Source organism: Cricetulus griseus, chromosome 4, assembly GCF_003668045.3.
Source record: "Cricetulus griseus strain 17A/GY chromosome 4, alternate assembly CriGri-PICRH-1.0, whole genome shotgun sequence".
Lineage (NCBI taxonomy): Eukaryota > Metazoa > Chordata > Mammalia > Rodentia > Cricetidae > Cricetulus > Cricetulus griseus.
Window position 1 is genome coordinate 63,719,521 of NC_048597.1, and position 12,610 is coordinate 63,732,130.

Here is a 12,610-nt window from a genome sequence, read left to right on the forward strand (position 1 = left end):
GCGACCACAGACCATCCAACCCAGTTTCAAGTTTGCTGTGTGTCAGTGAGTATGTGTGCATGGATCTGACAGGGCTAGTTCATTTCAAGTAACCAAGTATGTCTTTGGACAGCTCTTGTCAAGATCCATAGAAGCGCCAATTCCAAAAATATGTTCCTTTAGTGGTTTTTTAGGGTTCTCTGCTCTGCACGGATTGACAATGTGGTAACAAGAGACATTCTGGAGACTGGATTTAATGCAACCATATGCTAGACAGAATGAGAACCCATATTGCAGCAGGCCAGCCGGTACATTTCCATGTTAACAGAAGCTTGATTGCAAATTACATTTAGTCTCAACAGCTCAGTTCACCGCACACAGATGCCATGGGGGACTGTAAAGTTAGCGAGATGTGGGGGAGTACGACTAACATTTTTTTTAAAAAAAAAAATCCTTAAGCTGATAGAATGCCAAGGAGCATCAGCGCTGATGCTCAAAAGAAAATGCTGCTATATTTGTTTTGCCAGAAAAGAAAAAATAATCATTGTCGCGAGTTGTTAGTCAAATTATGAATACGAGCCTGGCTGGTAATTGTCTGATAATACAAACAGTGATATTAGGGCTGTCAGATGTTGCACACACTGCTTGACAGCTAACATGTACATGCTCCCTGAATGAGGAGGCACTCCACTGCTTCCAACAGCCAGGCAGACAGAAGGGCAGTGATTAAGGAAAATGTCGCTGGATTCTGGCCTCTTGTCCAGAGTTGGAACTGAGTCAACTTCCTGACGTGTGGTCAGCATCTCCATGCCGAGGAGAATCTGTGTAATTGTGGAAAGACACAGTGTGGGTTTGGGTTGCAAATTCATCTCATTTGCAGTGTAGCCCTGGGTAACCTCTATCGACATAGGTTTTTCCACTTCTGAAAGGGGAGGGATAATTTTCTACCATGTCCTCCTCCTGGGGTTTTTGAGAGGGTCTGCTTGGGACTTTGGATGCCAGCATAAACTAAGGCACAGTGTACTCACTGGTGGTGGAGACTAGAAGTTGTCTATGTGGCTGAGTTTCCATTTGCTAACATCATAAGCACAGAACTAGAATGATTTCTTGGACATTTCCTTGTGGCTGGTATAGATTTTTTTTTAAACTAAAGTGCATTTTAATCAGAATTATCCACCTGATCTCCCTCTTTCAAGAATTAGACCACAAGGCACCACTCATCTAGAAGTCTCTCTGACTTGTTGATCATATGCTGCATCTGTTGGGGAATCTTCTAGAAGGCTTTGGGCAAGTCGTGTCCTGTCCTGTCCTTTGTGCATAATGTCGTCATTCTCTCCGTGTCCTGATTCCCCAGATGTGGGCTGTAGCAGAGGCAGTTTGTTAAACAATATGTTTCTGCTTAGGTTTCCCAGGATGCTCTGTAGTTAAGTATGGTCATGTGACTAGGTTGTAGCCAGGGAAGACTAGGGATGAAGTAAGAAACCTGCAGATCCCACCTTTAAACTTTCCATGTATGCACAATGCTTATTATTTATAGTTATCCTCCAGGAACAACAAAGAAAAGAAAGGGGAAGGGAGACAAAGCCAAAGGTGGAAGAGACCTAAGCCTCTAGGTCCTGCCAGAAGACTTAACCCCTCGCACATATAAAAACAAGGGTCCATTTTCCCAATCCTCTGAGATCAGCTGACTGCTTATTATTGTAGCCATCTCACCTGAAAATTCAAGCATTCATCAACCGTGTATCACTACATGGGGCTCTGTTACCAGAAGTGCAAGCAATATCCCACTGTATTCCCAGAATGCACCAGCACTTCCAGCCCTATGCCATCTTCTCTCTACCCATACACACACACACACACACACACACACACACACACACACACACACACACACACACACAAGCTTGCCCTTGATATGAGGAGCATGGCTTGATTAGGAGCAACAGCACAAAGTGTGGTATACGTCAAGGATACCCTCACTCAAGCCTGCCTCTCTCTGTCTCTCTGCTCACTCCATGCCCAGCTGGCAGCATGGAAGAACCTTGCTGATCATTTGTATAAAGATAGGAGTTGAAGCTGTAGCCTGTCCACACCTGACTTGCAGCACGGTCAATCAACATGGGTTTCTGTTCTCAGCTGGATCTGGATGTCCACAGCAAGCAGTGCTTTGTACAGCTTAAAACACCCTTCTGGGGGCTACTGTCACACATGGCTGCCGCTGGTGTTTGCTGTTCGGATTTGAGGGCTCTTCTCGCCCCAACACAAATTTGGGAGGTTTCCAAAGATGATTAGTTTTATTGTTTGCTGGATTTTTACATATGGCTCAGTTTTCTCCACTGACATTTGAATGGGTATTAGGCCATTTGATCAGTGAACTCAGTGTTGTTCAGTGTCAGTGATGTCCACGGTGGCTTTGATGCTGATAGCTATACAGAGTCTCTGTCGGCAACAGGAAGCCTGGGCTTGAGCTCGGACTCTGCAAATAATGAAATGAATCAAAAGTCAATGTTTCTCTAAAATAGGTAGAAACGAAAATAGGAAGTCCATCCTTGAGACTTTCAGTCCTATAATATTGACGACTTATCCATTTTGTTCAGAATTGCACTACTGCCCATACTCCAGCACCTGCCATGTTCTAGGCCCTCGTCAAAGATGGTAGAGTGACTGAATATTGTTTAGAAACCAAATAAAGTAATAAACAAGAAACACTCTGTAAATTCTGTAGTGGTGTGCTCAGAGAAGTGTTATTACTGCACAGATGGGGAATTCATGGACTGTCCCCAAACTGAAGAGTTACTTGGCTATTTTAAGATGTTGGAAGACACTTTGGCAAGTGTATTTCAAATGTTCATCAGTCATGTGGCCCAGTGCTGTATGCAAATGAGGCCTAAGCAGAAAAGCCGTGTGCTATCTTACCAGAGGTAAAAGGAAAAAAGGTCTGGACTGTTCCTTGGTAGACAGGCATAAGCCATGACAGAAGAATCTTATACTTGCCTGTTAAAATAAACAAGTTTCTTTTTTGTTTTGTTTTTGCAAGGTGGCCATTGGAATGTAGAACTGGGGAGGAATTTCCCCCCCAGGGAGTGATTATTTCCTAAGATTTCTCCTATTTATCTATAGTCCTGCCATCTCTGCAAAATGACTTGAGGCAGAATTTGTCAAAAGTGGCATACAACTGAAGTTTGTACCAATCAAATCCCTGATCTCAAAGACAGTGGCTTAAGGAAAAATGGTATGTATAAACCCAACTACACATGACCCTCAGAGCAAGCCACCTTCCTGACACAATTTTCCAAATTGCTGGAAGACTGAGAACACTGGCCTCTGGCAAGAAGATTCCACCAGACAACCAGAAAGGAGAGCCAACGGTGGAACTACATCCTAGGGTCACTGTGGTTCTGCTTCCTCTGGTCCCTGCCAGTTTGATGTTTCTCTGCTTCTCTGCCTTTAGATTCTGACAAAGTTCACATTCTTAACCATATTTTTTGTTATCCAGTCCAAAGAATGTAATAGAAAGAAGAGGCTGTTAGCAAGTCTAGCAACCTGCTTAAGACTCCTAGAGGGCCCACATATCTCCACAGCTTTCAACACAAAGCATCACAGACAGCTGCTTGGTAATGTAGGAGGTAGTTCATATGGGGACCTCTCTTCAGGAATTTTTCTTCCCAAAAGCCCTCTCCTGGGATATTCTTGAACTATAACTGAAAACATTTGTCTTCCATCTTTGTCAGCCACTGTTCCCATATCCCATCATGCTCTCTTTTCCTGTGTTACCCAGGCAGTAGCAACAAAAGTAAAGAGGGTTGGCCACGCTGTGCAAAACTATAAGTTGCTTTGCTTCAATAAACTTATAAGGCTTTGTCCTAAATTAATCCATGGTGTAGGGAAGTGAAAGAGACAGTCAACATTCCAGATGCTGGGTTCACAGGGAAAAGAAACACACAGCTCTCATCTCTTAGGAAATCTTAGAATTGTTGACAGATAGACTCAAATACATACAACATGCAACCAGAATGCTATCTTAAAAATCACATTAAATATTTCTTTAATTTTTGAACAAATTATTAAATACGTAATAGACTCATGTAATGCTGTCAGATGACATACTTCACATAACATGTGCTATTACATATTGTCATGGAGTCATGTGCATAGTCCTCCAAAAGCTCAGGGGTCATGCTAGGTCATGAGATCAAAGGCAGCTTCAGGGAGTAGGAAACATTTGAACTGAAACAGCGTAGGCTTTCCCTGATGGCAGGAGCCAGGAAGAGGGACATTCTAAGCAGAGGAAATAACAACTTTGGCAACAGAGAGGGGTGGACAGATGTCACGGTGAGAGGGAACTACAATTCATCTGGAAAGGCTGGACCAATATTTCCCAGAAAGTGCTCTGGGAGGAAAGAAAGTGTTCCATGGTTGATAAGTTTGGAAAATGCATCCTATTTAGAAATATGAAGTGAAGACAAAACTATCATGGGCTGTGAGAGAGCAGCTAAAACGCCACCTTGTCTGGGGCGGTAAGGCAGAAGACCTGGGTGTAAAAAGTAGAGTGTACCCAAAGCAGGGTGGATGCAGAGATGCTGAGGGAGCGGAACCAGGACTTACTAATTCCAAAAAGAAATGGTGTAAAAGAGCAATGTTTTAGTTTTCTAGACTGAATGTATCTCAGAGGGAAAGAGTAGAATCTGGGGATGATAACACAGGGTTTTGCTTGAGCCCTGTTGAATCTGAGTTGATTACAGAGCAGGCTTTCGGAGATGTCAAGAGACCACGGACATACCAGGACCAGGATCTTGAAGGGATGACTTACTTCATTAAAACCACTGGACAGGTATTGAAATGCACATGCTAAGGGTCCCTTTTTACCTAGAACTCTTATCACTGAATGACCGGAGAGTCTCACAACAACAATAATAAAAGAATGTAGTTAGTGTGTTTCTGTCAGCTTGCGATATCCAAGGGCATCATCCCCTGCAGCTGGCCATGAAGCTCTCACCGCAAAAGGAAGCCCAACAGCTGCATGTATCCCAATGAAGGAAGTGGTTTTTAACAGAATGAATTCAACTAGTAAAATGTTGCAGTGACCCCATTAAAATGATTCCCTTGCTGTTGGACTGGCTTTATGTAGAAGAAAAAAATGAAAACAATGCATTCAATGAAAACTCTAGCAGAGGTGCAGAGACTGCTCAGGGGTTAGGAAAACTTTCTGTTCTTCCAGAGGACCGGAGTTCAGTTCCCAGCAACCACGCTGGACAGCTCCCAGCTGCCTATGACTCTGGCTCCATGGGATCTGGTCTGACTTCTTAACCTCAGCGGGCACTTGCGAACATGCAATACACACACCCAAATGTGTACATGGATAAAAATAATGAAAAAGAAAGAAAAATCACAGGAAACTGAGCATTTCTTTGAGGATTTCTAGACATCAGTGCCACCTGATGGTACAGGCAGAAGGCTCCATGCTAGGGCCAGGGTATCTGAAGTTTGAGTCTTGAGCATAAGTTACTCTATGTCCTCTTGAGCATTATATATCATTTAAGTGGCTCTATTAACACATCTGCAAGACATGGACCATGATACTTAAAGTCTGTTCACAGGACTGTTAGAAGGACTCAATTGGCTGCCTTCGATTGTTTGCTTATTAGAGATAGCATTGTCAACAGGGACTTCTTGCTCCAGATACACGGCTAGACTGTTATACTCATTTCACACCTAAGGGAAGCAGGGATTAGTGAGAACAGGTGATGCACTCACATTCAAACAGGCAGCCAGGGCACAGCCACCCGACGCACAGATGCTCAGCTTTGCAGGGATCCCTGTCTTCCAAGAGCTGAGATTCAGAAAGAAATAGACCAGGCCTGTGTGATGGTTAATACTGTCAATTTGACCAGATCTAGAGTTGGCATGGAAACAAGCCTCTCGGTAAATCTGTGAAGAACTGTATAGATTCGATTAATTGAGGCTAGAAAACACACTCTAACTTTCAAAGGTACCATTCTATGGTCTAGGACTTTTGTTTTAATGAAAAGAAGGAGCTGGCCACCAGCATTCATCACAGTTGCTTTCTGATTATGGACATGGTGTGATCAGTTGCCTCCTGCACCTCCCAGCATGACTTCCTTGCCACAGTGGACTATATATTCTGGAACTGTCAGTCTAAATACACGCTTCTCCCCTTAGGTCACTTTAGCTGGACATTTTATCACAGGAATGAGGGAAGTAACTAGTGCAGGCTGCAAAGGAAATGTGGGCTAAGTAGTGAGTGAACCTGTATCAATCAAAACTTCAAGTGGCAAACACACACTGCATTGTGGGTAATCTTGCCCTCATTGTTTGCCCCTATGTCTACCAAGTGGGCATTCTGCCTTTGTCATTAACAATCACTTGGCTGTGTTTTGGAGGGGTCCCATCTACTCAGCTTTAACACACACCAAAACACATAGTGGTGAAAAAATTTTTATAGTGCTACCCTGCAACGATTAGAAGTTAAGATATATTAATGTCACCTTCTCTCTTAGGTCCTCTCTAAGTCCAGGAGGCTTTCTGCTGTTCAGGATCAGCATCCATAAGTAGTCTTTCCAGAAAGAACTATGACGAGAGATTCAGCTGATCTTGTTTTGCTTCATCCTTTCCTCCCCAGGGTCTGTGCTCACATCTTTCCTGTCTCTGCTGCTTATCTTCCTGTTTCCATGGTGTACAGGATAGGAACCCAAATCTTTAACATGGTATTCAGTCCCCACAAACCTGGTCCCTTTCACTCATTACAGTTTTCCATGCTCTTCTCCCTCTCATGTACACTAAATTTTAAGCTACCCCTGGACTCTCTGCTAACGTCTCAGTTCAGGAGGTCTCTCTCCAAACTGGCCTTTCCGCCTGGTAGGAGGCACCAGAATTTTCCCCTATTCTATCATACCCTCTTGGCCTAACGTTTTCCCTGATCTCAGCATTGGTTTCGTCTTAGAGCATCAAGAAGAGTATACTTGTCCTGCCTCTTCCTTAGACACCCTTTTGTCATTATCTCTCTGTGCCCCGGAGTGTCAGCCCAGAGCCTAGAGAAACAACTTACATTGAAAAGAAATTAGATGCAGACACTAGAACTGAGTGATACTATAGAGAAAAGCAGAAGAAAACACCACGCACACAAAACAACCACCAGCTTTTGGCTTATGATGAAAGTGTGTCTATACCACTTCAAATCAGAGCTGTATGGCTGGTTCTCCAGAGAAGCACCTGGAATACTGTTTTACCCACCCTCCCTCCTGTCTGCTCAGCTGCCTGGGATGCTTTGAAGTCAGTAAAACAGTACTATCTCCAATCAGAGCCGAGTTTCCTCTCCAGACAGGAAGACAGCCCCTAAGCAGAGAAGCCAGGCTGGTATTTGTGGTCTGACTGCAGCCGTGACTAGGCCAACCAAGCCAGAGGCTGGCTGTTTGGATCCTTCCTTGTTCAGAGCCTATTTACAGCTGTAATTTTCTTTCTTTCCTTTCTTCTCTCTCTCCACACTCTTGGGAATTATCAGAAGGGCCATACACATTTGACAAGTGGAACCTGTATCAGACAGAGTGTACACACTTTTGCCTGACACCAACAAGTGAATGCTTGTGTTTACAAGTCTGATGATGAACAGAGTTCCAGTAATGACTTGGCCTTTTTTTGCCTTGATTGAATATTCCCCTGGGCCTGCCAGTCTGGACTTCTGTTATTTAATGAGGACATTGGAGCACAAGTTCAAGATGTCTGCAAAATTGACCTTTTCTTTGGGTTTACTCCAAGAGCAAAGTAGAGCATGAGTTAGATAGACAGAGTGGCTCCAGAATACAAGTTTGGAATTTACCATCCCCAAAAGCCCACCAGAACCAGAGATTGCCATGGGATTGATGACTTAAAGTTCACGCTGCACTTGGAGAAACGGAGAATTCAAGCAGAGAAAGCAACTTGTCCCAAGTCACATAACAGTCACAACACAACAGTGCCCCATTGAATGGTTTACATTGGAGATTAAGTAGCTAGAGGTTGACTATCTACAGTAGACAAGCTTCCTGTGTCATACCGTGGCACAACTGGACATTCCATTACTTCTTGTCAGGGATTTCACTGGCCAGAGGTACCATGGCACAGAGCAGGGAGAGGAAAAATGAGAGATAAGCAATAAAGAGAGGGGGGGGGGAGCTGCCTTACTGTCAGCCTTGGAGCCAAAGCAGAACGCTTAAAAGCTATGAGAAGGATCAGAAAGGGAACCACTTGGGAGGTGGTAGACCCACCACATTTACTCACATTTATTCCACACCTTCATTTTCAGGTAATTTACTACAGGAGCATTAATTTAGCACTGATATGACGTCTGAATGGGAACATTTGGCCATAAAGCACTGAATAATAAGAACGTTGTTCAATTTGTGAGAATTATTGTCATATCCCACATCATCATCTTATTTTCTTCAAACTACAGACGTCATCTGAGACTTCTCAACTATAATGTTTTTACACAGAAAGAAAATCATTTGTAAACTGAACCCCCATCTATAACACATGTATATGTAGTTAGAAGCAAATTATAGTAATTTGTAATTGTGTTGTAAGGTTTCTCCAGATCACCGAAAAAGAAAAATATATCTGTGCACAAACACACACCCGAACATTAGAAAGCATGAAAAGTTACTTGTTATCTTTTGTAGCATATACATGGCTTGTCAGCTGTTTTCCTTACTATCACCTTAACCAGTAAGACCCTGAGATCTTCCACAGAAAATGCTGACCCAAGTGAGGGAATTTTTGAAAGTGGAAAATTCACTCTTTAATTACTACACTGAAAAACAAACAAATAAAAAAAAACAAAACAAAACAAAATCAATGAAGAATTTGAACTGCCTGGGCAACACGGGGTGTGTGGTTGCTCCTCTTACAGATGTGAAGCACTCCGGGAATCGAAGCCACTACAGATGAGGTGGCAAAGACTAAAATGGAAACACTCTAGAGTCAGACACATTAGGTCATCCAAACCTTCAAGCCCTCTGCTGAGTATCCACCACCTCAACATCCTTCTCTCGAAAATGCAGATCTTTCCTGAATCCAAACCCTGCCTACTACTCAAACTAAAGCCAATGCCTGTGCTTTTATAAGAACATAAATGAAAGCTGAGGGTATGGCTTAATGGCAGAGTATTGATATGTGAGGTTCAATTCCTGCCCCCCATCAAAAGGCTGTTGTAGCTAGAATTAGATCCTTTGATAGATTTTTATGGTATTAGTGTGATGAAGTTGATATGTCTCAGTGGCATTAGGGGTGTGTCCTCAAACAGTCTACATTCTAACCTCTAAATTGTTTCTTCATAGCAGAAAGAGACAAGCGATATGCCATTCATCCATACTTGCACCCCAGGAACTTCCAAGTGCTTTGCTATACTTTTTTTTTTTTTTGGTTTTTTGAGACAGGTTTTCTCTGTGGCTTTGGAAGCTGCCCTAGAACTAGCTATTGTAGACCACCAGGCTGGTCTTGAACTCACAGAGATCCACCTGCCTCTGCCTCCCTGGTGCGGGATTAAAGGCATGTGCCACCACCACCCAGTAGGCTTTGCTATTATTTTTAATGCTGTTATTTATTTTTCACAGTAAGAGAAAGAAAGTGAGAGATCCAGAGAAAGAGCCAGAGAGACAGAAAGACAGTGTTTTACCATGACATCTCATTTGCTCTCATGATATTTGGGTCACTGGGATTATTCCAGACCAGTTAAGAAAGTGAGCACCCAGATGGCAGGTTGGAGGAAAGATCTCTATCTAGATTAATTCCCATTTCATTAATGAGGGGTCACATTTACATCAACTGAAACCTCATAGTTGCTCCCTGGTGAGAAGGAATCAGACCTGTAAAGCAGTGAAAAGGTGATCTTGAACTGGCCCCTTCTCTCTGTTCATGGAGAGAATTGATGTTAAACCATAAGGTTCATGGGATCATCTAATTGAGGATGCTCTACATGGTATATGGTTGAGAGTGCTATGAAGGCCCCATGGAGGCATCATGATGCACTCACAGCAAGTCAACAGTAGAACCATTTTTCCGTTCAAAATACAGTTAAAAAGCTTTACTGTGATTTTCATAACATGTACCCTCAATATTTCTCTTTGATTTCCTAGTCTTCTGGGATCATTTGCATATTTCTCTTGTCCAGAATGCCCATATTGAAGCAAGCATTCAGTCACTACAAGCAAAGTGAATTATCTTCATCTCTTGTCCTTGGTGAGTTAACATGGTAGGACTTTCGTTGCTGCTAAAGCACTCCTTCATATGTGCGTTGGTCAAAAGAATTATATATTTGGAATTAAAATAACTTAGCTTAAATAAGGGCTAAGGCAACAGTTTCTTCTGACAAAAAATTCCAGTGATGAAGGCAGAAAAAAGTGGGGAAAAATGACACAACAATAATAATGGCATTGAACAGCACACTAGAGTACTTAAGGATTACTTTACTTAATTAGTAAAGGGTTATGAAAAAGCAAGACATTTTTGTACCCTCATTGTCTCTTCTGAAAATTTTTACCAAGCAAAAGGGAAAAAGAGTAATTTGCAGTAAGGAAACCAAGTGAGGGACATCCTAGCCAGACAATTAAAGTTAATGTCACCATTAGACTTGAGCACATATCCTGAGAAGGACATATTGCCCTCTCATGTCCTTCCCAATACCTTCAACATAAACATAACAGAACAGGAAGCAAGCCAAATTGGATGACATTCTGCAGAATGACTCCTTAGTCCACATCATAAAGCCCAATGGTGACACAGGAGGAAACACTAAAACTGTTTCCGGTAGCAGAAGGTGGGGAAACAAAGGGCAGCACAAAGACTGGATGGGATCCCAAAGAGGGAAAGAGCATTTGTCTAATAATTGAGGAAATATGGATGGAGTGTGAACTGCAGTGAGCCCTAATGTCCTGACCAATTTCTCAGCTCTGTCTTTGTTCTATGAGTATGTAAGTTACAAGGTGCTAACATTGGGAGAAGCAAAAGAAGGCCATAGAGGTGCTTGCTTTCTGTACTGCTATAATAAACCTAAAACTTCAAAATAAGGCATTAAAAATAGCCATGCTTTGGTGCTAACACCATTGCTCATCAACTAAGTTGCTCGAGCACTGTCACCTCACCTTTGATCTGTTCTACAATTGGGAACAGTAAGCCTGTTGCTATGTAACAAGGAAAGCAATGTGGGGACACTGTAAAAGCTATCCACTATTTTTCAGAGTCTATTTTATTAGCCTTCTCTGCCCCATATATCCTTGGTTACCAACTAAAACATAGAAGACTCAGATAAATTTGAATTTGCAACAAAATATAATTTTAGTTGAGACACACTAATTTTTGAGACATTTTTTTAAAGTTGAATTTAAATTTAATAGGATGTATGGTATTTTTCTTAACCAAATCTGATAAACCTGTCTACCCAACTTCTAAGATTCCATCTTGTTCTATAAGACAACCTCCTCGTTCTCTCTACACATCTCCTTACACAACACATGATTCCATTCAAATGCCATGGCAGCTGATCTCCTGGAGAGATGCACAAGGAATAGCCAACCACGTGATGGCAATGAATAGATTTCACCAAGAATACAGGACTCCTGAGAAATTTCTCCCTCTCATCCAATTGCAATTTTGCAAATTTTATTTTAAATTTTTGTGATATTTTCATTAGCCATATTTCACAAAATCCCAATGATACAGGTGCCCTGCAGATATTCACACTGTGAAATAAGAACTACCATAACTCATAGGATGGTCCCGGCAAATGAGGTTGCCAGCTTGCCCTTCCATCCTGTGCTGTAGATCAGGAGGATCGGTGAGAGAGAAGACAGGGGACTGAAATACTGTTTCACTTACACTAGCTATCTTAGGGTTTCTATTGCTGTGAAGAGACACCATGACTGTTGCAACTCTTACAAAGAAAAACATCTAATTGAGGCTGGCTTGCAGTTTCAGAGTTTAGACCATTAATGACATGGTGCTGGAAAACAAGCTGAGAGTTCTATATCTTGATCCACAGGTAGCATGCAGAGAAATGGCTTGAGCTTCTCAGACCTCAATGCCCACCCACTAGTGACATACTTCCTCCAACAAAGCTACACTTATTCCAACAAAGCCAAGCCTCTAATAGTGCCACTCCCTATGGACCCAGTAGTTAAATGCATGAGTCTATGGGGGCCATTTCTATTCAAAGCATCACACTAGCCTAGCCTCACTTAACCTGGAGAGATACTGAAGCTGAGGAAACACAAATAATGAAGACTCTATCTCATGAGGAAATAATTGTCTTCATGCTCTGGGCTACAATGTCTTGTATTTTGGCCTCTCTGGGCCACACTGGAAAACTAAGAGTCAGGACAATCATTCAATACACAAAAACTATCAAAATCTGTTGCTCAAGAAATAAATAAATATGTTCATTTATAATTTTATGACATCTGCCACCACAGATAAGAAAATGTCCTGATATGTTATATCTTCAGAGTCTTCTCAAATCATTGAGCAAGTCCTAAGTTTATGAATACTCATAAAGAAAATGAACATATCTAAGTAATAAACTTGATTGATGGTTACATCTTTTTACTGTAAATAATAAAAAACAGGGGAGCACAAAACTAGT